Source organism: Ranitomeya imitator, chromosome 1 (assembly GCF_032444005.1).
Source record: "Ranitomeya imitator isolate aRanImi1 chromosome 1, aRanImi1.pri, whole genome shotgun sequence".
Lineage (NCBI taxonomy): Eukaryota > Metazoa > Chordata > Amphibia > Anura > Dendrobatidae > Ranitomeya > Ranitomeya imitator.
The window spans coordinates 861,254,118-861,280,455 of NC_091282.1; the positions used below are offsets into that span (position 1 = coordinate 861,254,118).

Genomic DNA, 26,338 nt, shown 5'->3' on the forward strand with positions numbered 1-26,338 from the left:
GCACTTTCTCTATGTACAGATTTGAGATATAAGCTTCTGTTTAATTGACTTTGTCATACCATTTGTAATGGCTTTGAACTCTCGCTTTTTGTACTTGCAATTTTCCAAAATTTATCTGGGGGATCATCCTGCTCCATTGTTTTTCTTGTATTGATTTTTTGACTGAACTCATAGTACGGTATACTACTCTTGCTGTTTTTTAATCTTTTATGCAATATTAAAGCATTGTGGTTTTATATACAATTTTCTCTTTTAGGGTGGGAGTTGTTTACTCCATTCTTTCTTTCTGCATGTCTATCGTACATCCCGGATAACACTACAAACACCTTGTGGGGGAAGTCTAACAGTAGGCTATGCTTCCAGCTCAATTTACTTTGTGCCATGTCCTATATTTCATTGTTATGCTCCGTCAGAACCCCCACAAAAAGAAATTCAGGCATATGTGATGACAAGGCAATTGACTATAATGATAAAGATGGAGTGACAGTTTGACATCGTACGTAATTTTCGGATGTATATATGTATTGAAGGCAGGCAACAAGATAAAGTAGACGGTAGACGGCGGGTATCGGAAAGATCCCCATGCAACGCATGTTACGACAGAAGCTCTGTTCAAGCAAAATAACTTTCAGACCAAATAGTTAACATTGCATTTCAGGGTCAAACAGTTATACTCAGCCCTGACACCCTTTCATTAATAGGATTGCGCTGGCGGATAGAAGCCGCTAGCACATTTGTAGTGGTTGGCACAGCAACAGATGTCATGGGAAGCAGTAGTCAGTGACTGTCCCTTAGATGTCAGAGCAGCTGTTTGGGTTGGTAAAGGCTAGTTGCTATTCATCTCTTTGACTGCCCTGCAAGTGGGTAGTCAATGACATCAGATTTGACTTTTTACGAAAAACTCAGCATTTATTTCGGGCATAACGTGACAAATATTGTAGTCAGATGTTGGATGCAAGTCAATAGGAAAATACATTCCTTAGCAATGAAATTCCAGCACCAAGAAGGAAAAGTCAAGGCATTATGGAAATCATAGGCTCAACAGACATGTTAAAAATACATGATGAAAAAATGGAAACATTTCCAAAACATCTTCATTTATTCATTGGGTGTGAGCGCCACATGCAGAAATACATGCTCTTGCATGCGTTGGCTACTCTCCTTGAAGTTATTAATGGTTGTCTGAGGAATGCTCTGCCACACTGATTGCACTTGGGCAGCTCCCAGTGCAATTGCCAACTAAACATGCCCTGAAAGCACTCAATGGTAGAAAAATCCGGAGATCCTGCATGCTTTGACAGCACGTTTAAACCACTCAGGCTGCATACAGTGGAACAAAAAATGTGGCCTGAGTGGTGTTGAAAAATGGCTCAAGACACTTTGGAGAAATGGCCGTTTCACTAGTTCCATCACCAAACCAATTTAACACGGAAAGGACTTATTGCTGAAGAGGATAGACCTCTATTCCAGTCTTGCACCACACCATGATAGGCTTTGAGAGCCATGGCATGAGGTCTAATGGAACACCAGTAGTTAGATGTCTGGCTTGTAGTCCAATGTTGCGCAAAAGCCTTTTGATGTTTTGTGTAGACTGACTCCTAAGGGTGCGTGTCCACGGTCCGGATTGTCGGCGCTTTGGACGGAGCAGAAAACCCCCCCACCCTTCTGTACATTCGGTGATTCCGGATGTGTTCATTGCACACATCCAGAATCACTGCACCATATACATAGGACTGTGTTATTTACCTTGCGGCGACGGAGAGTTGCCGCAAGGTAAACAGACAAGCCACATTCTAAAAAGACGTGCCGCATGTCCGTAAATGCAGGGCCGCTGGATGCATGTTCGCACGCATAGTGGAGACAGGATTTTATAAAATCCCCTCCACTATGCTGTAACATCTGGACGCTGAAGGTTGAACGATGGACACGCACTCTTAGGCTTGATATGTGATGTCTAATATGACTTGCAGTACAAGGTGGATCAATCCTGGAACCAGTGGTGCGGCCATTTTTCAAAAGTGTCTCAGAAGCCACAACTCCAGGCTGCATATTGCCCATGATACTATGAGCAGCTTGCGTGGCTTAAATGTACTATCATGGTTTCCAGCGTCTCAGGATTTGTCTTCCATTGTGCACATCTGAGGTGTCATTGGCTGGCAATTGCAAAAGGAGCTGGCAGCAGTGGATCTTAATGATTTGCATGCCCAAGTGCATTCAGCGTGAAAGAACGCTCCACAGACAACCATTTATAACCTTAACTAGATGGAGGCCCGAAGCTATTGCATCGGGAAGGTGGTGATGTCCCGTTGGGGGCAAGCTTTGCAGCACTGAGATGCTCTCGTCCCCAAGCCCCATATAATGCTGCGCTGCATAAAGGTTGATTATGGCCCCATAAGATGCTGCATAGAGCATAGAAAATGTGCCCCATATAATGCCGCATAAAGGTTGATTATGGCCCCATAAGATGCTGCATAGAGCATAGAAAATGTGACCCATATAATGCTGCATAATGGTTGATTATGGCCCCATATGATGCTCCATAGAAACATGTGCCCCATAAGCTGCAATGAAAAAAAAAAAAAAAGTAGGAATTAATCCTACCGGTAATGTAGTTTCCTGGAGTCCATCCTGACAGCACCACCAGGAGGTTGTCCTTCATATCCTTGATAGGGACAGGAAACACAGAAGAGGTTAAAAACCCCTCCCACCATCACCCTTCAGTGTCTTTTCCAAGTACTACACCAGGATGGATGCAACGCTATTTTATTGAATTTCCATTACAAATGTTTAAACCACATCAGATAGGAAATATATGGTATACGGGAGGGAATAAGAGGTGCTGTCAGGATAGACTCCTGGAAACTACATTACCGGTAGGACTAATTCCTACTTTTCCAGGACATCCCGCATGACAGCACCACCAGAAGTACCAAATAACTACTATTAGGGCGGGATTTCTGCTTGGAGGACTTTCCTCCCAAAGGACGTCTGTTGGTTTGACAGAACGTCCAGTTTCTAATGTCTACAGAAAGTATTTATTCTGGACCAAGTTGCGGCTCTGCAAATTTGATCCATGGAAGCCCCTGCACTCTCTGCCCATGAAGCAGAGACTGCTCTCAGCAAGTGAGTCTTGAGGCCTTCCGGTGGAATCTTTTCCACAGCATATACCTCGGCAGGAATGGCTAATTTTATCCACCTAGCTAGGGTGGCTTTTGATGCTTTCTTTCCTCCATTCTTCCCTGCCATCTGGACAAAGATTTGAATCTACTCTCTGTGAGCTTTAGGTATTGTAGGACTGTTCTTTTAGTTTCAATAGATTTTTATTTTCTCAATAAAATTTAACAGTAATTGTCCCTTGCAAGGGATTATCATTCAATTGTAAATCATGTAACATAAGGACATGAGCCGTATAAGAACGACTAAACTTAACTTATTCAAAGTAATCATTAAAACAATAAGACATAGACAAAGAAGGATAACACGTAAGGATGGGGGGGGGGGGAGGGTTTAATAGCCATTGAGCATTTTGCAACAGGAATGAGTGCAAACAGAATCAAAACCATCACAAGGATAATAATAAGGTCTGTTCCAGGTTACTATTAACATCCAGGTCTATCCAAGGTCGCCAAGTCTGGTAAAAAATGTCCCATGTGTCGTTTCTCGTGGCCTGGATACGCTCATAGAGAAGTATGGTGTTCATCTTGTCCATTACCGCCGTCAGCGAAAGCGAGGGAGTCTTCCATTTCGATGCAATGTGTAGTTTTGCTGCCATGCAGAGCTGGGCAACCAAATTGTGAAATTTATTGGAAGAACCCGGTAAGGACTGTTCTTTTAACGTCCAAAGTGTGGAGAGCACGTTCCTTCTCGTTTTTATGGTCCTGACAGAAGGTAGGCAATATTATTTCCTGGTTTCTATGAAAGTCAGTTACCACCTTGGGAAGGAAGGCCGGATCCAGCTTAAAGATGATACAGTCCTCCTGGATCCTCAGATATGCGTCTCTTATGGAAAGAGCTTGGCTTTCCCCTATACGTCGAGCTAAGGTTATTGCCACCAGAAAAAACGCTTTAAGTGTTACTGATCTGAGATCTGCTTGATCTAGAGGTTCATAAGGATTTTTCCGTAAATCATTCAAGACTAAATTTAGGTCCCAAGGAGGGACGGAACTGCGTATTGTAGGTCTAATATGTTGAGTGGCTCTAATGAATCTAACCACCCAAGGGGGTTCTGCCAAAGGGTAATCAAAAAAGGACCCCAGAGCTGAGATTTGCACTTTTAGTGTATTTGGTTTTTGACCTGTCGAAGCCAGCCTGAAGGTCTAGAACCTGAGGAATATTAGGTTCCCGTTTAACCTTCGTCCGGCTGACTAGGTACAATTGTAACTATTCAGTTTTTTAAAATTGCAATAACTTTTTTTTCGAAAAGCCGTAGAGGGCTGAAATTTCATAACATCTCTGCAGTTTGGGCCAGAATATATTGGCCAAATATCACAGTGGAGGTACAGTGTGGCAAAAAAGTATTTAGTCAGTCAGCAATAATGCAAGTTCCACCACTTAAAAAGATGAGAGGCGTCTGTAATTTACATCATAGGTAGACCTCAACTATGGGAGACAAACTGAGAAAAAAAAAAATCCAGAAAATCACATTGTCTGTTTTTTTTAACATTTTATTTGCATATTATGGTGGAAAATAAGTATTTGGTCAGAAACAAACAATCAAGATTTCTGGCTCTCACAGACCTGTAACTTCTTCTTTAAGAGTCTCCTCTTTCCTCCACTCATTACCTGTAGTAATGGCACCTGTTTAAACTTGTTATCAGTATAAAAAGACACCTGTGCACACCCTCAAACAGTCTGACTCCAAACTCCACTATGGTGAAGACCAAAGAGCTGTCAAAGGACACCAGAAACAAAATTGTAGCCCTGCACCAGGCTGGGAAGACTGAATCTGCAATAGCCAACCAGCTTGGAGTGAAGAAATCAACAGTGGGAGCAATAATTAGAAAATGGAAGACATACAAGACCACTGATAATCTCCCTCGATCTGGGGCTCCACGCAAAATCCCACCCCGTGGGGTCAGAATGATCACAAGAACAGTGAGCAAAAATCCCAGAACCACGCGGGGGGACCTAGTGAATGAACTGCAGAGAGCTGGGACCAATGTAACAAGGCCTACCATAAGTAACACACTACGCCACCATGGACTCAGATCCTGCAGTGCCAGACGTGTCCCACTGCTTAAGCCAGTACATGTCCGGGCCCGTCTGAAGTTTGCTAGAGAGCATTTGGATGATCCAGAGGAGTTTTGGGAGAATGTCCTGTGGTCTGATGAAACCAAACTGGAACTGTTTGGTAGAAACACAACGTGTCGTGTTTGGAGGAAAAAGAATACTGAGTTGCATCCATCAAACACCATACCTACTGTAAAGCATGGTGGTGGAAACATCATGCTTTGGGGCTGTTTCTCTGCAAAGGGGCCACGACGACTGATCCGGGTACATGAAAGAATGAATCGGGCCATGTATCATGAGATTTTGAGTGCAAACCTCCTTCCATCAGCAAGGGCATTGAAGATGAAACGTGGCTGGGTCTTTCAACATGACAATGATCCAAAGCACACCGCCAGGGCAACGAAGGAGTGGCTTCGTAAGAAGCATTTCAAGGTCCTGGAGTGGCCTAGCCAGTCTCCAGATCACAACCCTATAGAAAACCTTTGGAGGGAGTTGAAAGTCCGTGTTGCCAAGCGAAAAGCCAAAAACATCACTGCTCTAGAGGAGATCTGCATGGAGGAATGGGCCAACATACCAACAACAGTGTGTGGCAACCTTGTGAAGACTTACAGAAAACGTTTGACCTCTGTCATTGCCAACAAAGGATATATTACAAAGTATTGAGATGAAATTTTGTTTCTGACCAAATACTTATTTTCAACCATAATATGCAAATAAAATGTTAAAAAAAACAGACAATGTGATTTTCTGGATTTTTTTTTCTCAGTTTGTCTCCCATAGTTGAGGTCTACCTATGATGTAAATTACAGACGCCTCTCATCTTTTTAAGTGGTGGAACTTGCACTATTGCTGACTGACTAAATACTTTCTTGCCCCACTGTATATATGAAGGTACAATTGTACCTCTGCAGCCTGGTAATGTAAAATTATGCAGCCTGACGAAGGTTAAGAGGTATTGGACATGCACAATGTGAGCAAATTCTCCAGACTTTAAAGATATATGGCTGAGGTGACTGGCTTTCTACTCTTTTGTGAGGTAGATATGACTGACTGACAGGCCTCTCAATTTCAGGATCTCCTTCTCAGGATCCAGGCTGAAAGCTGTAGGAATTCTAGATTCTGATGAACAAGAGGGCCCTGTGTCAGGAGGTCGCGTTGTAATGGCAGGAGAATTGGATCTTCTAACGTCATCCGTCTCAATACCGGGAACCAGCTTCTCTTGGGCCAGTACGGCACTATTAGAATAATTGTTGTCTGACTCTCTTGGATCTTTCGCAGAACTTTTGGCATTAAGGGCAGTGGAGGGAAGGTGTATGCCAGCTCCATATCCCAGTCCTATGCTAAGGCATCTACTGCCGTTGGGTTGTCGCTTGGATTTAAACAAAAAGTGTTTGGTCTTTGAGTGTATTCCTGACATCGGTAAGTTGCGTAAAGACCTCTTGATTTAAGGTCCACTCTGCGGGTTGTATTTTCCTCCTGCTGAGAAAATCTGCCACTTGATTCTTTACGCCTTTCAGATGTATCACCGTTAATGATCTTACATTGAGCTCTGCCCAGCAGAATATTGTGTTTGCTAGGTCTTGTAGATGACGGTGCCTCGGACCCCCCTGATGTAGCAGGAAGGATACTGTAATTGAATTGTCAGAGAATACTCTGACATGAAGGTTGTTGAGCTGCCCCTGACATCTGCTCAGCGCATCCCAAACTGCTCTTAGTTCTCTGAAATTTGATGACTTGCTGCGCACCCATGTGGGCTATGTTCCCTGAAGGTAGCGTTCATCTACGTAAGCCCCCCAACCACTGAGGCTTGCGTCTGTAGTTATGTTTGTACATGGAGACATTCTCCAGGGTTTGCCCTGCTGTAGATTTGAAATGTTGATCCACCATGACAGGGAACGTTTTACTTCTCTGGTTATAGACATTCTGTTGTCCAATGAAGCTTCTCTTCCGTCCCATTTGCAAAGGATCTCTCGTAATATCCTTGAATGAAATTGGCTCCACTGAACGCTTGGAATGCAAGAAGTCATCAGGCCTAGCACTCATGGCCTTTCTGATAGTGGTGTACTCTCATTTTTTCAACATCTGAGCTTCTTGTTTGACTGCTAGTTGTTTGTGGGATGGAAGGAATGAATGCTCTTTTACTGAGTCTAGAAGGACCCCTAAGAAGGTTTTCCTCCTCTCTGGCTCGAGACTTGACTTTTTTAGGCTTATTATCACTCATCCCAGGTTCTCTAAAAGCGACAGTGTCTCTTTTAGACAATGTTGCATCTGCTGTCGAGAGTTCACTACCAACAGCAGGTCGTCCAAATATGGAACTATAAGATTGTCTTTTGTCCGTAGGAAGGCCATCGCTTCTACCATGAGCTTTGTGAAGATCCTCGGTGCGGAAGAAAGCCCGAATGGCAGGCATTGAAATTGGAAGTGAAGTGTCTTCCCTCGGTCTTCTATTCCCTGAGGTACTTCTGATGTGAGGGATGGAAGGGCACATGGTAATATGCGCTTTTGAGATCTAGTGTACACATTACGGAGTCTTTCCTTATTAGAGGTATGACAGATTTGAGGGACTCCATTTTGAAACGTCTGTAAGATACCCACTGGTTCAGTGGTTTTAAATTTATTATGGTCCGATACTCTCATCCTGTTTTTTTTTTTTTATAGAAAATAGACTGGAGTAGTGGCCATAGAAGTGCTCCGAAAGAGGTACTGGGAATATGGCTTCTAATTCTATGAGCTCTTCTATGAGTCTCTGATGAACCACTGGAGATTGGCTGCGGGTCAGGCAAAATCTTCGGGGGGGGGTTGTGGTATCTGAGTAAGCTCTACTCTGTATCTGTAAGCAATTGTTTGGAGTATCCAACAGTTCTGGGTAATGTTTCGCCATCCTTCCAAGAGGTGTTGAAGTCTTCCCCCAATGTGCTTGGCGTCATTGTCTGCTCTACCCAGTCCCTTGGTCACGAAAGGAGCCTCTAGCCCTGTCACCTTTGGGGTAGCTCCACCTTCCGGTTTTACCTTTGCCACTATAATCCTGTCTTGGATGAAATCGAGTCCTCCGAAAGGATGGCATCTTACTTTTCTTTTTTTTGTTCTGGTAAGCCTTTTTTCTTGTCTGACGCTTTATCCAGTAAATCGTCTAACACTGGACCGAATACGTGGAGGCCAGAAAACGGAATTGAACAAAGTTTATTTTTAGATTGAGTATCCCCTTAACCATGATCTTAGCCACACTGCACACCTTGCTGCATTAGATAGTGCATTGCTTCTGGCTGCAAAACAGACTGACTCTGCCGAGGCATCTGCCATGAAGTCAGTTGCCATTTTTAACAATGGTAAAGATTTCAGGATCTCTTCTCTGGGGGTTCCGTTTTTGATCCGAGCCTCCAGCTCCTCTACCCAGATACTCACTGATCTGGCTACTGAAGTTGCAGCTACGTTAGCTTTCCTAATTGCTGCTGATGCTTCCCACAATTTTTTAAGGAGATCCTCAGCTCTTTAGTCCATCAGATCCCTAAGGCCTGAAGAATCTTCGAATGGAATGGCAGTTTTTCTTGATACTTTAGGTATCGGTATATCAATTTTCAGGACGAATTCCCAGGTTTCAGTATCTTCTGGATTAAAGGGAAGACGGAATTTGAAGTCCCTTGGGACCACAAGTTTTTTTCCCTACGTCTTCCCATTCTTCTAGTATCATCGCCGTTATGTGGTTATTTATAGGGAATACTCTATTTCTGCGAGCCCTCGGGCCACCAAACATCTCTTCCTGGACTGTCAATGGCTCCGAAGATTCCTCAACTTTCATGGTGTTCCGGACCGCCGGTAATAGGGTGTCCGTATCTTCGGAAGAAAATAAGTATCTTTTACGATCTTCCGAAAGAAATATTGAGGAGGTTTCGCCTTCCCCTGAGTCTGGATCAGAGAAGCCTGACACTTCCCCTTCCTCGGAGCTTGGATTCATGTTCCATCTGGGTCTTTTAGGGGAGAGTGATTGGGGTGGTTCTACAGTAGCGACAGTAGCCTGAACCTCCTCTCTGATCATGGTCCGTATGTTAGCCAATAGGGACGCTTGTTCCTGTTTGAGCAGTTTGGCGATAAAGGTCTCGCACAGCTTTTTGTCGTATGCCTCAGGAAGTCTGATAGTGCATAATGGACACTTATCAGATTTTCTCTTGACTGCTGTTATGGATCACTTAGTCTACTCCTTGTCCTAGGGGCAATACGGAAAAAAAAGCTCCTGTAGCTATGTGTATGCACCCTAGCTAGGGAGCCCTTATTATATCCCATTTACGTGATCCAGGGATGGTTCTAAGGATTGGATGTCAGGACAGCTAGCACTTTCCATCTTTACTAAGTCAGTGTGTGCTGTCAGCTGTCTGTCTCAAGTAGTCCGTCTTACCCGGCTTCAAGACATCCGATTCGTCCTCCTTCTGATAACAGCTGCTGCCCATCTGAGTTTTGCAGGTGCTCCTTCGAACTATGCATGCGCCCCATGGAACGCACGCTGGCTCCTGCCCGGCGTCTTTGAAGCTTCGCCTAGAAATGATGACAGACGCGCTTGAAGGACCTGTGGTGACACTGGCCCCGCCCCCAGAAATCGTCACAAGCGCGACTTCCGGTATCATGGCGCGCCGGAAATGGAGGGAGACGCCGACCCAGCCAAGATGCTCCGAAGCACCCCCGCTGTACAGCCGGAGATCAGGTGTCACGGCCGCCGCACAGCAGCTGCAGCCCAGGGCCCTTCAATTAGGGATGTGGCCGACATCGGGAGTGCACAGCTAAACCGACCGCTGAGGGACCTCTCGCGGTAACAGCGGTGCTGTGGAGCTCACTTCCCCAAGCTTCCACTGCTCCAGAGCCCCGATGGAGGAATGGAGCTTCGCCGGGAGCTCCTCCTCAGCCAGCTAAGGTATTTAATCTTTGCACTCTCGCGCTCCTCTCCTGCATCTGTCCCTTATAGGGACAGGAAAAACACTGAAGGGTGATGGTGGGAGGGGCTATTTAAACTCTTCTGTATTTCCTGTCCCTATCAAGGATATGAAGGACAACCTCCTGGTGGTGCTGTCAGGAGGGACGGTCCTGGAAAAATGACATACTCACTTCTTGTCCTGAGCAGGCCCCCGACACTTGCGATATTCACCTGTCTTCTTTCCACCGCCGGGCGCCGCTCCGTCTTCCGTGTCCTCTGCAGTGACTGTTCAAGCAGAGGGCGGCGCGCACACTAAACACGTCATCCCACCCTCTGACCTGAACGTCACAGCCAGAGGACGCGGAAGACGGAGTGGCACGCTGCGGTGGAACGGGGACAAGTGAATATTGGAAAGCTCACCCTCCCCCGTTATACTCACCTGCTCCCGGCACGATCCCTAGCAGCTTCTCACTGACAGATGGTTTCCGGGAGCCGGCAGCTTCTTCCTATGTTCAGCGGTCACATCGTACCGCTGAACACAGGAAGAAGCTGCCGGAGAAGCAGGAGCATGCAGAGAGCGGGTGAGTATGATGGACAGCTGCCGTTCCCCCTCCCCCACCGACCCAGAAGGTCCGGCAATGACCCGCTGGTGGTACTGCGCAAGTGCCTGGTACCACCTGCAGGTGCCATATTGGAATACCCATCACTTGGGTATTCCAATATGGAAGTCGGCGTACTTCCGTTGCGGCGTGGTGGATTGTGGGATTCGAGGACGTCCAGACGGACGTGGATGACAGGCAATTATATAAATAGATAAAAGCTTGCCAGGGCATCTAAGCACGTGTATTTCTGCATGTGTTGCTCATATTCATTACGGAATAAAATAGAGGCACTTTAAAAATTTAGTTTACATCTTTACGTCATTTGCATATCATTAACAAGCCTATTCATCTTGTGACTTTCACAATTTCACAACTTTTGCCTTCGAGATGTTACAACTTCAATGCAGAGGAGCATATTAACCTATTTGATCTAATAATGGAGACACAAAGGGTGCTGAGGTAAGAAGAAGCTAATTACACAACTATTCACCTGTGTTTTTCTAATCTAATACTGGAGATACCAGAAGTACTGAGGAAAGTAGAGGCTGCTCACACAGCTGTCCTCCCTCCCTTTCTGATGTAATACTGGAGATATTAGAAGTGCTGAGGAAAGAAGAGGCTGCTCACACTGCTGTCCTCCCTCTCTTTCTCATGTAATACTGAAGATACCAGGAGTGCTGAGGTAAGAATAGGCCTCTCACACTGCTGTCCTCCCTCTCTTTGATGTAATACTGGAGATACCAGAAGTACTAAGGTAAGAAGAGGCTGCTCACACTGCTGTCCACCCTCTCTTTCTGATGTAATACTGGAGATATCAGAAGTGCTGAGGAAAGAAGAGGCTGCTAACACTGCTGTCCTACCTCTCTTTCTGATGTAATACTGGAGATACCAGAAGTACTCAGGTAAGAAGAGGCTGCTCACACTGTACATACTCACAGGAACTTGTACTTACTATAAAGGATAGGTTTCTATTAGTGTAACAAGACGGCATTTTAATTCTAAAGTAATTACGGTACCTCTAGAGAAAACAATTGTGATTTCCTATTTAAATGTGTATGGAACTGTACTTACAATGATTTTCGGTATTTATTATTCGATTCTCAAAGAACTCCTGTAAACTAAATGGCCAACTTTACTGTTGAAGTTCGGCTTTAACCCCTTAGTGACTGGGACAATTTTTAAAAAAAATCTGACTAGTGTCACTTTATGTGGTAGTGACTGGAACACTTCAACAAATCCCACTTATTGGGAGATTGGTTTTTTTCGTGACATATTCTAATTTATGATAATGGTAAATTTAGGTCCATATGTTTTGTGTTTTAGTTATAAAAAAAAAAATCTGAAATTTGACAAAAATGTAAAATAAATTGCAATTTTCAAAATGTGATTATCCCTTTAATCCGGATAGTCATACCACAGAAAATTATTAATAAAGCATTAAGCTACTTACTGGTAGCGGCATTTCTCGGAGGCCCATGACAGCACGACGAGAGAGGGGATCCGCCCATTAGGAACAGGAAACCTACAGATACAAAAGGGCGGTACCTCTCCCTTGCCTCAGTTGTATTTCAGAGTCTTGAGAGGACTACCGCGGTTAGTGGTACACAAAAATATACACTATATACAGATTATATACAAAATATCAGACATCTATTGGAACTGGTATCATATTGTGAAATATATACATTTATAGGGAGTGCAACCCCCACGTGAATAGGGAGGGAACTAAGGGTGCTGTCATGGGCCTCCGAGAAATGCCGCTACCAGTAAGTAGCTTAATGCTTTACTCGGACTCCCATGACAGCACGACGAGAGAATTACAGGGAGGGACTATGGCCTGTAGCACCCTTAACCCGAATGTGAGATCAGAGGAAGCCCCCAAATCCAACCTATAGTGTTTAAAGAAGGTGGACGGGGATGACCATGTGGCCGCCTTACATATCTGGTCGATTGATACTCCAGACTTTTCCGCCCAGGATGTAGCCATGGCCCTGGTGGAATGCGCCCTCAGATTCTGCGGAGCCGGACCTCCACCTACAGTGTAAGCCAAAGAGATAGCCTCCCTAATCCACTTTGCTAGAGTGTACTTTGATACCCTGAGTCCCTTTCTAGGGTTTTGGAAAGATAAAAATAACGCATCATCTTTCTTCCATGTGTCAGTAATAGAGATGTATTCTAACAGGCATCTCCTAACATCTAATGTATGGAGTAGTTCTTCTTTAGGGTTGGAGGGATTGGGAAGGAAGGATGGTAAAACTATCTCCTGTGTCCTGTGAAACCGTGATGACACTTTTGGTAAATAGGCTGGGTCCGGTCTGAGGACTACTCTATCCGGCAGAAACTCTGTATAAGGGGAAAGCCTGGAGAGCGCTTGTATGTCTCCCACTCTACGGGCAGATGTAATTGCCACAAGAAAAGCTGTCTTAAGGGATAGGGCCTTAATTGAAGCTGATTGTAAAGGTTCAAACGGCTCTCTAGTCAATGCTGACAGTACTAGGTTGAGATCCCAAGGCATAGATCTATCTTTATGTATAGGTCTAGATCTAATAGATGCTTTAATGAACCTTGAGATCCAATAATTATTGGCGATGTTACATGAAAATAGAGCCCCTAGGGCCGAGACCTGTACCCTTAGAGTACTAGTGGATAGATCTAGCTCTAAGCCTCTTTGCAGAAATTCTAAGATTTGTTTTATAGGTAATCCCTCTTCTAAATTAAAATCAGAAGAGGCCAGAAATTTCCGCCAGGTTCTAGCGTAAATTGTTGTGGTTATTTGCTTTCTACTTTTCATAAGGGTCTCAATTAGACTCGGGGAGAACCCTTTGCTTTTTAGTAACGCCCTTTCAAAATCCATGCCGTTAAATGGAGATTCTTTACTTGAGGATGGCTGATCGGACCCTGGTAGAGCAGATCTGGAATGTCCGGAAGTACCCAGGGGTCCTCCACTGACATGATCCTGAGCCAAGTGAACCAGGCCCTTCTGGGCCAGAATGGGGCAATCAATATAACTCTGGCTCGATCTTCTCTTATCTTCCTGACTACTAAGGGTAACAGGCCTAGTGGAGGAAATGCATACGCCAGCTGAAAATCCCATTTGATCAGAAAGGCGTCTACCGTCAGAGGATTTTCCCTGGGATTTAGGGAACAGAATTTTGTTGTCTTCCGGTTGTCCCTGGTAGCAAATAAATCTACTTCTGGATGTCCCCATTTGTGGACAATCTGATCGAACACGCAATTGTTTAGGGACCACGCCCCTTGCCTCAAGGTGTTGCGGCTTAGAAAGTCCGCTTTGATGTTTTCTTTTCCTCTTATGTGTAGAGCGGTTAGGGATAAGAAGTGATTTTCTGCTGTCTGGAACAGACGATCCGCCACTCTCATCAGTGACTCGGAATGAGTTCCACCCTGATGATTTATGTATGCGACCGCCACCTGGTTGTCCGATAGGATCTTGACATGATGACCCTGCAGATATATGAGGAATTTTTTCACTGAAAGCTCTACTGCCATTAACTCTTTCTGGTTGGAGGAGGCTGATGTTAGGGGAGGGGGCCATAGACCCTGAACCATAGACCCTGAACCATCATGTCATCCATGTGTGCTCCCCAACCTGAAGGGCTAGCATCTGTTGTTACCATACGTGTTACCTGAGACATCCAGGGAACTCCCGCCGATAAATTTTCACTGACTAGCCACCACTTAAGAGATGTGAGTGCTTTTGGACTCAAGGTAATCTGACTCTGCAGGGACCCCCGTAAGATTCTATCATTAACCAGCACCTCGGATTGTAACGGTCTGGTGTGGAACTGGGCCCAACGGACAGCGGGAATGCAAGAGGTTAGGGATCCTAAAAGTGACATAGCCTGTCTAAGGGTCATGGATGGTTTATCAATTGCCCTAGACACCTGTTGTTGGATATGTAACAACTTGTCGGGTGGAAGACAACACTGTTGGGATTCTGAGTTTAACAATAGTCCCAAAAATCTTTGTATTTTCTGGGGCTGTAAACGAGATTTTTCATAATTTACGATCCACCCCAGATGCTCAAGTTTGGATGTGGCTGTCTCTAGCTGAGAAAGGCAATGGTCTGCAGAGCGCCCTACTATAAGAAAGTCATCCAAGTAGGGAATAATTAGGATGTCAGACTCTCGTAAGTGCGCCGTGACTTCGGCCACTAACTTTGTAAACACCCTAGGAGCTGCTGATAAGCCAAAGGGAAGAGCTCTGAACTGGAAATGGCGAATCTGGCCCCCCATTGACACAGCTACTCTCAGGAATCTCTGGAAGTGTTCATGTATCGGAACATGATAGTATGCATCTTTTAGATCTACAACTACCATGAAACAGTGATTAAACAACATTTTTATTGCTGAATTGATTGTTTCCATTTTAAATGATTCATTGACCAGGAACTCATTAAGACATTTGAGATTAATGATCGTTCTAAAAGATCCGTCTGGTTTCTTAATCAGAAAAAGAGGAGAATAAAATCCCCTTCCTCTTTCTGATTCTGGAATTTCAATCAGCACGTTCTTGGAACATAAGTTCATAACCTCTGCTTCCAGAGCTGCTTGCTCAAGGGGGGAGGAACGTAAAGGGGTTAATTTAAATTTTTCACGAGGCCAGTGATTGAAGTCCAGTTTTAGACCTTCAGTAATGATGCCTCTGACCCATTTACTGTTTGTAATGTCAAGCCATGCTGAGGAGAATGCTGACAGTCTACCCCCCACAGGGATCGCTAGTCATTGGTCCAGTTTTTTCTGATCCTTTGAGGAACGGCGAAACATATAGCCCGTACCTCTACCGCGTCTGTCTTCCCATCTGAAACTTTCTCTAGTGGGAGAGGACCCGCGTTTCTTCCCGCGACCAAATCTCCTTCGATTGAAGGGCTGGCGGTAAGATGAATATAGATTGGGGAATTTCTTTTTGTCATCCCCTGCTTTTTCCAACAACTCGTCCAGAGTTGGACCGAAGAGGTATTGTCCTTCACACGGAATGGCGCAGAGCTTGGTTGTAGACTGAATGTCACCTGACCAGCATTTCAACCACAAGGCCCTGCGAGCCGCGTTAGATAGTCCTGCCGCTCTAGCCGCCATTCTAACAGAGCCCACGGATGCGTCCGATAGGAAGGCTGCAGCATTCTGGATTGTTGGTAGAGCCTTCAGAATAGTGTCTCTGGATGCACCGTCCTTAAGCTGAGACTCTAACTGATCTAGCCAGACCATTAATGATCTGGCCGTACATGTTGCCGCCACGGCTGGTCTGAGAGATCCAGCCGCCATCTCCCAGGTACCTTTAAGGAAAATATCTGCCTTCCTGTCCAGAGGATCCTTGAGGGTCCCCATATCCTCAAAGGGTAATGAGGCTTTCTTTGACGCTTTTGCTACAGCCGCGTCCAATTTAGGAGCTTTATCCCATGTATCCACAACCGGATCGTCAAAGGGATACCTGCGTTTTAATGCCGGTGGTAAGGCCCGCTTTTTTTCCGGTTTCTTCCATTCTCTAAGGATCAAGTCTTGAATCTTCTCGTTTACCGGGAAAGATCTATGTTTTTTACGATCAAGTCCGCTAAACATCAACTCCTGTTTCGAGGGTTGTGATTTAGGTTCCTCTATACCCATCGTGCCTCTAACTGATTTGACAACCTTGTCAATTTTATCCAAGGGTAGACAGAATCGTCCTGACTCCTCATCTGATGAAGAGGAGAGAGGACTGGAGAGAAAGGTATTTTCCTCTCTTTCTTCCTCTGAAGAATTAGAGTCCAAGAGAGTCCTATGCTTTGAGCCTTCCGCTTGGGATAGGGACCGTAGTGATTCCCTTACTTCCAGCCGGATCATTTCCCTCAGGTTTGCCGGAGTTACGGACTCTTCTGCTACCTAGGGGAGGACAATATAGGAGATAACTAATATCTGACCTAATGTCACTACCACCAACCCACTCCTGTAGACCTCACTGTCTGCTGTATACAGGGGGCACATTTTTTTGAACAAGAGTCAGGTAGAGGGACTCCACAGAGGGCACACTCCTTATGTTTTGACTTTCCCGTACTCTTCTTCCCCTGGAATGATAAAGTATAAGGTGCCCGCGTCACAGAGTGAACTTTCACGTAGATCACTTACCCGTGCGCCAAAGTAAAGTACCGGAATCCGAGGGGGTTCTTTGCTAGTCGAAGCTCTGGATCCTTGTTCGGAAGAGCTCTTACGACTGGGCTGGTCGCCTCTATCTTTCTGTTTGGGCTTCTGACGTACCTCGTCTGGCAGCTGCTGCTGCTCACCACCACTCTCCATGACGAAATGCAACCAAAAGCAGGGATCTAACATTTCCACCTGCTTAAATACCCCTTGGATCCGGTCAGCAGATGGGCCAGCGCTGTCCCTATTGGTCCAGGATACAGCAGAGGGCAGGAGATCTTGCGGTCAAAACCGCCGCTCAGACGCGATGGGCGCCGCCATCTTGGAACGACTGCGCATGCGCAGACGTCCGGCGACCCGGAAGCGGCTACTAACCCCGCCCCCTTACGTCACTGCACCCGGAAATGCTCCAGCACGCGCTGAGAGCGGTGCAGGACGCCGGGGATGGAGCGCAGCGCTCCGGGAGCTCACCCACACGCCTGAGCCCGACACCCGCAGCCACACCATACCGCTGCACCACCAATGGGAATACTTACCTGCGCCGACGCTGATGGAGGCACGAAATCCTCCGGACTCCGCTCCCTGCTGCGAACGCCACTGCCGTGAAATCCAGCAAGGACCACCGTGGCGTCTCCAGGGATCTCCGCACCGGCCGAGGTAGGAGACCCCCCCGCTACCGTATTCGGCCGGCCGGCCTGGGCTCCTTCTGTAGGCATCCGTCCCCTTCAGGAACAGGAAACCAACTGAGGCAAGGGAGAGGTACCGCCCTTTTGTATCTGTAGGTTTCCTGTTCCTAATGGGCGGATCCCCTCTCTCGTCGTGCTGTCATGGGAGTCCGAGTAAATAGTATTTCCCTCATGTCTGCTTTACATCAGCACCATTTGTAAAATGTTATTTTATTTTGTAAGCTGTAATTTTTCCTTTTTCCAAAGGAAATTTACAAAATTAATTTTTTTTTTGGGGGGGGGGGGGGGGGAACCTATCCAGGGTTGAAGTGACTTTGGGGTCCTATATATTGGAAAAACCCCAAAAGTGATACCATATTAATAACGGCACCCCTGACATATTGAAAACTGCTGTCAGGTAGTTTATTAACCCTTCAGGTGATTTTCAGGAATTAATTCAAAATGACATGAAAGGAATAAAAAAGTGTATTTTTACCACCTAAATGTTGGTAACTTCTGAACAGTTTACTACAGCGGCAGACTAAGGCGCAATTTGGTTGGGAATTGCCATGGCAAACATCAGGACATCACAGTCATGATCTCTGGGTGCCGATGAGGTTAAATCGGAAGCCCCCACATTCTGTTAACCATTTATATGATGTAGTCACTATTGACAGCAGCATCAAAGGGGTAAAAACAGATACGGATGGTGCAAACATTGATCTTGGCTAATGCAGCAAGTTGTCAGCTATAGTGTACAGCCGACAACTACAGGATTGTCACCTGTATGTGGATGCTAGTCTCTTATTTCTCAGGTCAGTAAAAAGACGTATTGGCGGTCATTAAGGGGTTAAATAGACTTTTCCAAAATTACAAAAAGTCTATAAACACACTGTTTGAGTCCTCTCTTCCTTTCCGAACTAGCTAAGAATTCCAAATACGGTAATCCTTTTTCAATTATATCTATTTCATGGAAAGCTTCGTGACAATCAGTTTGTCCACCATTACGCCTTACCTTCAAGCACGGGTCAAGATCACGTTCCAGAAAATCAAATCTAACTATTCATACGAGTACTTACAATCAAGAAACAGTAGTACAGAACTATTCTGGATTCTACAAATCCTAAAAGGGAATCATTAGCAATATAAATAACTAAAGTGAAATTCACTAACTCGCTTATAATTAGAGGGGTAGTCCACTTTTAACAAATTTGTTTCATTATATTAGAGTTTGCACACAATAAGCTAATCAAGTGTATGTGGCTGACAACCTAGTTGTTACCTATAATCAGCAAATACAGTGTTGTGCAAATTAATTGGGACAAAGCAAAATCGTGAGTTGGTTACCAGTCAGTGATTCAAACCAGCTTTAATATATAATAAATAAATCTTGGTCAACTAGCCAGTGGAAAAAGGTAATTTTGAGAATTAGTATGTAACAGTGCATTATAACATTATATTTTTTTGCTTTGCCCCAATTAATTTGCACAGCACTGTAGTATTACACAGAATTACTGAAATTGGGTTACAGTGTAGTGAATGGGTATGCCACATCCCCCAGAGCAAGGGGACCTTTTTTATCCATTTTCCAATATGGTTAAAGAAGACCTATCAGCTAAAATCACCTTTTTTTTCCCACTGCTCCCCTGAGTAGGGCTGTGGAGTCCGTAAACCAAACCTCAGACTCCTTAATGTCCCTAATCCCGACTCCACAGCACTAGCCACTACTGAGCCTGTAAATAAAGTAGTGGGGTCGGAGGTGAGATGAATCTGTGCTGCACTTTAGGTACAGGCTCAGTAGTGACCACTGCTGTGGGGGTTGGAGGTGAGATTAGGCTACGTTCACATTAGCGTTTTGCGTGTTTGCGTCGGGCGACGCAGCGGCGACGCATGCGTCCCTATATTTAACATGGGGGATGCATGGACATGCGTTGTGCGACGCATGCGTTTTTTTTGCCGCAAGCGTCGGGCGCAGAAAACGCAACAAGTTGCATTTTTCTTGCGTCCAAATTTCGGCAAAAAAGGACGCATGCGTCGCAAAACGCAACGTTTTTGCGTGCATTTTGATTTGCGTTGTGGACGCAGCGGCGCACAACGCAAATGTGAACGTAGCCTTAATCTGTGCTGCACTGTATGTACAGGCTCAGTAGTGACCAGTGTGGTGGGGGTTGGAGGACTGGTCACTACTGAGCCTGTACATAGAGTGCAGCACAGATTCATTTCACCTCCAACCCCACAGCAACAGTCACTACTAAGCCTGTACATAAAAGGCAGCACAGATTCATCTGACCTCCGACCCCACAGCACTGGTCACTACTGAGCATGTACATAAAGGCATGTCATAGACGCAGGTACAGTTGAATGCAATGATGGAGGAGAGAGCGTCTGCTGTCGCTCCCTCTCCCATCATTCCCCGCTCTGCCTCTGACACTGCGGGTGCGCGATGACGTCATATCATCGCGCACCTGCTGTGTGTCGGGCGGGCAGACTGCCGCTGCTGAGACCGGAGCTGGGAGCAGCGCGGGCACGAGGAGAGGTGTTTTTTTTTTTTTTTTAAATATATCAATGAGTGATAACTGGATTGTGGGGCTATTGGGGGATAGGGGAGCTGTATTACATTCTATGGGTCGCTGTGCTGCATTACTTTCTATGGGGGCTGTGCTACATTACATTCTATGGGGGCTGTGCTACATTACATTCTATGGGGGCTGTGCTACATTACATTCTATGGGGGCTGTGCTACATTACATTCTATGGGGGCTGTGCTACATTACATTCTATGGGGGCTGTGCTACATTACATTCTATGGGGGCTGTGCTACATTACATTCTATGGGTCGCTGTGCTGCATTACATTCTATGGGGGCTGTGCTGCATTACATTCTATGGGGGCTGTGCTGCATTACATTCTATAGGGGCTGTGCTGCATTACATTCTATTGGGGCTGTGCTGCATTACATTCTATTGGGGCTGTGCTGCATTACATTCTATGAGGGCTGTGCTGCATTACATTCTATGGGGGCTGTGCTGCATTACATTCTATGGGGGGGCTACATTATATTCTATGGGGGGCTGCATTATGCTCTATGAGGGGGCTACCATATATTATAGATGCAAGGGCTGCATTATACTATATGAGGGGGCTGCATTATATTCTCTGGGGGGTTACATTATACTCAGGGGGCTACAATATATTCTGTGGGGTGGCTGCATTATACCTCTGGGGTGGCAGTACATTACACTATATGGAGGACTGAGGAGTGTATTATACTATATGGAGGACTGAGGAGTGTACTATACTATATGGAGGACTGAGGAGTGTATTATACTATATGGAGGACTGAGGAGTGTATTATACTATATGGAGGACTGAGGAGTGTATTATACTATATGGAGGACTGAGGAGCGTATTATACTATATGGAGGACTGAGGAGCGTATTATACTATATGGAGGACTGAGGAGTGTATTTTACTATATGGAGGACTGAGGAGTGTATTATACTAAATGGAAGACTGAGGAGAGTATTATACTATATAGAGGACTGAGGTGTGTATTATAATATATGGAGGACTATGGGGTGTATAAACAAGCAAAATGCTGCCTATTCATCGAGTGATTGGATTGTTTATGTGGGAACAGAAATCCTTGTTCTCAGCAGCACATCGTCGGTGTAAACTGTAGATGTGCTGCTGATAACATGATACTGTACGGGGACAGATTGATCTAATTGTGGTTGTTCTGTCCCCATCATTCTTTGTCAGTTGGTGTAAAGAGGCCGGGAAACAAGTGAACGACTTCACTATTGTCGATCACACTCGTTTAGCGGCCTGCGATCAGCGCATGTAAATATAGCAGAAATGCTTCGCAGGGAGACTAGGCAAGGATGATGACAGTGGTAGCCTGGGAATAGCGCTAACTCTACTGCTTTTCCCAGCCGCTAGAGCATTTAATTGTGGCATGTGTAATGATTTTTAGGGTTAATGTCAGCTGCGTAATGTCAGCTGCTATCAATCCCTGGTGTAAGTAATGGAGAGGTGTCTATCAGACACCCCCAGTAATAGCCCAGACCTGGCGAGACCCAGTGACTCTGAAGAGCGGTGACGGTAGTAACAATACAGCTCTTCACAGTCGCCGAGCTGAGCGCAAGACCCGGAATATCTGAAGAGCGGTGACATTACGGATGTCACCGCTCTTCAGAGTCACAGGGTCCCATGCTGCGCAGCGGAACCAAAAGTGGGTGTAGGCAACGTTTATGGAGCATCAGAATGAGGTTCCATAGCCTTTGGTCGTCTCATCCCTTCATTATCTACGAGATCCAGTTATGTAGCTAAAGTAGCGGCTTTTCTTGGTACTGCAACTAAAAGCAATAAATAGGACTGAGCTGTAATGCTGGATACAGCTGTAGTTATATGTTATACTAGATGTTGGCCCGATTCTAATGTATCGGGTATTCTAGAATATGTAGGTAGTATATAGCACAGGCTACGTACTATATTGCACAGTGACGTAGTATATAACACAACCGATGTAGTATATAACAGAGTTACGCAGTATGTAACACAGCGTACGTAGTATATAACATAGCCATGTAGTGTATTGCACAGCTACGTAGTGTAGTGCACAGGTACGTAGTATATAGCAGAGCCACGTAGTATAACAGCCACGTTGTATATCGTAGTATATTGCACTGCCACGTAGTATATAACAGAGCCACATAGTATATTGCACAGTCGATGTAGTATAGAACAGAACCGACACAGCCACATAGTATATTGCACAGCTACGTAGTATATAGCACAGAGCACGTAGTATATTGCACAGACACGTAGTATATTGGACAGACACGTAGTATATTGCCCAGCTACATAGTATACAGCACAGAGATGTAGTATATAACAGAGCCCACGTAGTATATAGCAATGTGGGCACCATATGCGTGGTTAAAAAAAGACTTTAAAAAAAAAAAAAAAAAAACATATACTCACCTTCCGAAGGCCCCTTGTAGTCCTGGAGCTTGTGTGCGGTGCACGCGGCAGCTTCCGGTCCCAGGGTTGGTATGAGCGCAGGACCTGTGATGACGTCGCGGTCACATGACCGTGATGTCATGGCAGGTCCTACTCGCATAGCATCCTTGGAACGGAACCTGCCACTTGCACTGCCGAGGACAGCAGAAGACTTCGGATGTTGAGAATAACCTTTTTTTTTATTATTATTATTTGTAACATTAGATCGTTTTACTATTGATGCTGCATACGCAGCATCAATAGTAAACAGTTGGTCACACAGGGTTAATAGCTGCGTTAACGGAGTGCATTACAGCACGGTCCGTTAACACTGGCATTAACCCTGTGTGAGCGCTCACCGTTGACTGCAGGGCAGTAAAGCAGCGGCCACTTAGCTGCCAGACTATGCCCGTCGCTGATTGGTCGTGGCAAAGGTCGTGGGCTTTTTGCCACGACCAATCAGCGACTTGGATTTCCATGACAGACAGAGGCCGCAACCAATGAATATCCGCGACAGACAGACAGAAAGACAGACAGACGGACGTGACCCTTAGACAATCATATAGTAGATAGTCGTGTTACACTCCCCTCACTTCTTGTAACCTACAAGTGTACAAAGATATTATACAGTCACCATGTGACAAGTGGGCCTATGTAACTTCAAATGCCAGGGCTGAATTTTAGTCCCAGTCCGGCCCTGGTCTGATGTGTTGGGGTAGAGAGTTCCAGAGTATGGGGGAAGCACGGGTGAAGTCTTGGATGGCTTTATATGTCATAATAAGGGTTTTGAACTGGAGTCTCTGGACGATAGGAAGCCAGTGAAGAGCTTGGCATAGGGGAGAGGCTGGGGAGTAGTGGGGAGACAGGTAGATTAGTCAGGCAGCAGAGTGTAGGATGGATTGGAGTGGTGCCAGAGTGCTAGAAGGGAGGCCAGAGAGTAGGAGGTTGCAGTAGTCAAGGCGGGAGATTATAAGGGCATGCACCAGTGTTTTATGTCTAGTGGAGGGGTAGAGCGAGATGGGGGAAAAATAATTCCGTTTTACTTTTTTCCATGTTCAGTTTTAGAAAGCGAGCAGAAAAGAAGGCAGAGATAGCAGACAGACATTGTGGGATTTTGGTCAGTAAGGAAGTGAGGTCGGGTCCGGATAGGTAGATCTGCGTGTCATCGGCGTAGAGATTATACTGCAAACTGTGGGATTCTATGAGCTGTCCCAGGCCAAAGGTGTAGATGGAGAAGAGTAGGGGTCCTAGAACTGAGCCTTGGGGGATACGGACAGATAAGGGGCGAGATGAGGAGGTGGTGTGGGGGAGGGAGACACTGAATGTTCGGTCTGTCAGATATGACGAGATCCAGGATAGGGCCAAGTCTGTGATGCCAAGAGATGATAGAATCTGTAGCAGGATAGAATGGTCACAGTGTCAAAGGCAGAAGACAGGTCCAGGAGAAGGAGGACAGAGTAGTGTCGCTTGCTCTTGGCAGTTAGTAGGCCATTGGTGACTTTTGTTAGGGCAGTTTCAGTTGAGTGATGGGGTCGGAAGCGAGATTGTAACCGGTCAAAGAGGGAGCAAGAAGAGAGATGTAAGGACAGTTCAAGATGGAAAAGCTGTTCTAGTAGTTTTGAGGCATAAGGGAGAAGAGATATCAGGCGATAGCTAGACACAGAGGATGGGTCGAGGGAGGGATTTTTGAGGACGGGTGTGATCTTGGCATGTTTGAAGGATGAGGGGAAGACACCAGTTGTGAGTGAGAGGTTGAAGAGGTGTGTTAGGGTTGGGATGAAGACTGTGGTGAGGTTAGGGATGAGGTGGCACAGGAGTGGATCAAGCGCTCAAGTGGTGAGATGTGATCTTGACAGGAGGGTGGAGAGCTGATCTGTCACGTGGAGAAGCTGATTTTGGAGGAACAGGGTTGAGCAGCTAAGAGGGGCATTGGGCGCTGCAGGCCAAAGCTTTCTCTGATCGTATCGATCTTATGTTTAAAGAAAGAGGCAAAGTCTTTAGCAGAAATGAGAGGAGAGGGAGGAGGTGCTGGGGAACGGAGTAGAGAATTGAAAGAGTTGAAAAGCTGTTTAGGGTTGTGAGACAGGGAGGATATGAGAAATGAGAAATAAGTTTGTTTTGCGGCAGTGAACGTAGACTTGAAGCTGGCAAGGGACTGCTTGTATGCGATGAAGTACTCGGCAGAGTGGGATCTCTTCTATCTCCGCTCAACGACCCTGGAAGCCCGTCTCAGTTCTTTGGTCAGGCTTGTCAGCCAGGGCTGTCTGTTGATTGTATAAGTTTTGCTATGCATGAGGGGGGGCGGCCAAATTGAGTGTTGCTGTTATTATGGTGTTATAAAAAGTGGCAGTAGCATCTGTGTCATGAAGGGAAACAATGTCTGTAAGAGGGAGAAGGGACTCAGAGAGTGATTGTAAATTGTACAGATTCAGATTCATCTCACCTCTGACCCCACAGCACTGGTCACTACTGAGCCTGTACATACAGTGCAGCACAGATTCATCTCACCCTCGACCCCACAGCACTGGTCACTACTGAGCATGTATATAAAGTGCAGCACAGATTCATCTTAACTAAAAGCCGAGATCAAAAACAGAACAAGCATTTACAGTATGTTCCCACGGTCAGTAAACGCTGTGGGTTGGACGCGGAGTACATCCACAGCGTCCAACATGCAGTGACCAGATGTTACAGCATAGTGGAGGGGATTTCAAGAAATCCCATCTCCACTATGCATGCACTGACGCCTGCGGCTTGCCTGTGGAGACGCTCATGTGGAGCGTCTTTCCAGACCGCAGCATGTCTATTGAGCATCTCCGCAAGATAAATATCACCAGTCCAATGTATTGAGCATGGTGATTCTCCACGGTTCAATGAACACATTCGGAATCACCTGCGTTCAAAAGCCAGCAGCGCGTTGGACAGAGCGGACATGTGCTGCGTCCAAAGCACTGCCAATTATTGACCATGGAGACGTAGCCTTATAGGACATTTCATAACTTTCCCAAATTCTTATGAAAATATTTCCAGCACATACAGCTCTGTAACTGGCTATTTCCAGCCGACACCAGAAACATCTGATTGACAAGGGCCCACCAATCAGACATTGATGGCCTATCCTAAAGTTCTGCACAGCCCCTTTAAAAATCCCAAGGACATTACTTTTATATTACTCATCATATACAATTAGGGGTTCTTGTTTCAAATCCTACCCATGCGAGGGGTCTGTATGTTCTCCCCGGTTTACTCCCACGCTCCAAAGACATAATGATTTGGAATCTAGATTGTGAGCCCCAATGGGGACAGTGATGAGGTCTGTAAGGCGCTGAGCTAAGTCCACCAGCATCAGGGGCTTATCTACAGCATTCTGTAATGCTGTAGATAAGCCGCCGATGTTACCTGAAAGAGGAGAAAAAGAGGTTAGATTATACTCACCCAGGGGCGGTCCGGTTCGATGACTCTCATCTTCTTACGATGATGTCCTCTTCACGCTGCGTCTCCGGCGCAGGCGTACTTTGTCTGCCCTGTTGATGAGAGAGCAAAGTACTGTAGTGCGCAGGCGCCGGGAAAGGTCAGAGAGGCCTGGCACCTGCGCACTAAAATGTACTCCTGCCCCGGAGCCACAGCGTGAAGACAAGAAGAGGACGTCATCATAAGAAGATGGGAGGATACGGACCGCAGCGCAGCTGGGACCGCCCCTGGGTAAGTATAATCTAACCTCTTTTTCTCATCTTTCAGGATACATCGGGGGCTTATCTACAGCATTCCAGAATGCTGTAGATAAGCCCCTGATGCTGGTGGGCTTAGCTC

At 45.8% G+C, this 26,338-nt stretch overlaps 1 protein-coding gene across 1 annotated transcript in view; it reads right to left on the reverse strand.

The window, feature by feature from the left end:
* PURG (purine rich element binding protein G) overlaps positions 1-26,338 on the reverse strand; it is a 73,457-nt gene that overhangs the window by 46,528 nt on the left and 591 nt on the right. The gene's annotated exons all lie outside the window — the stretch shown is intronic.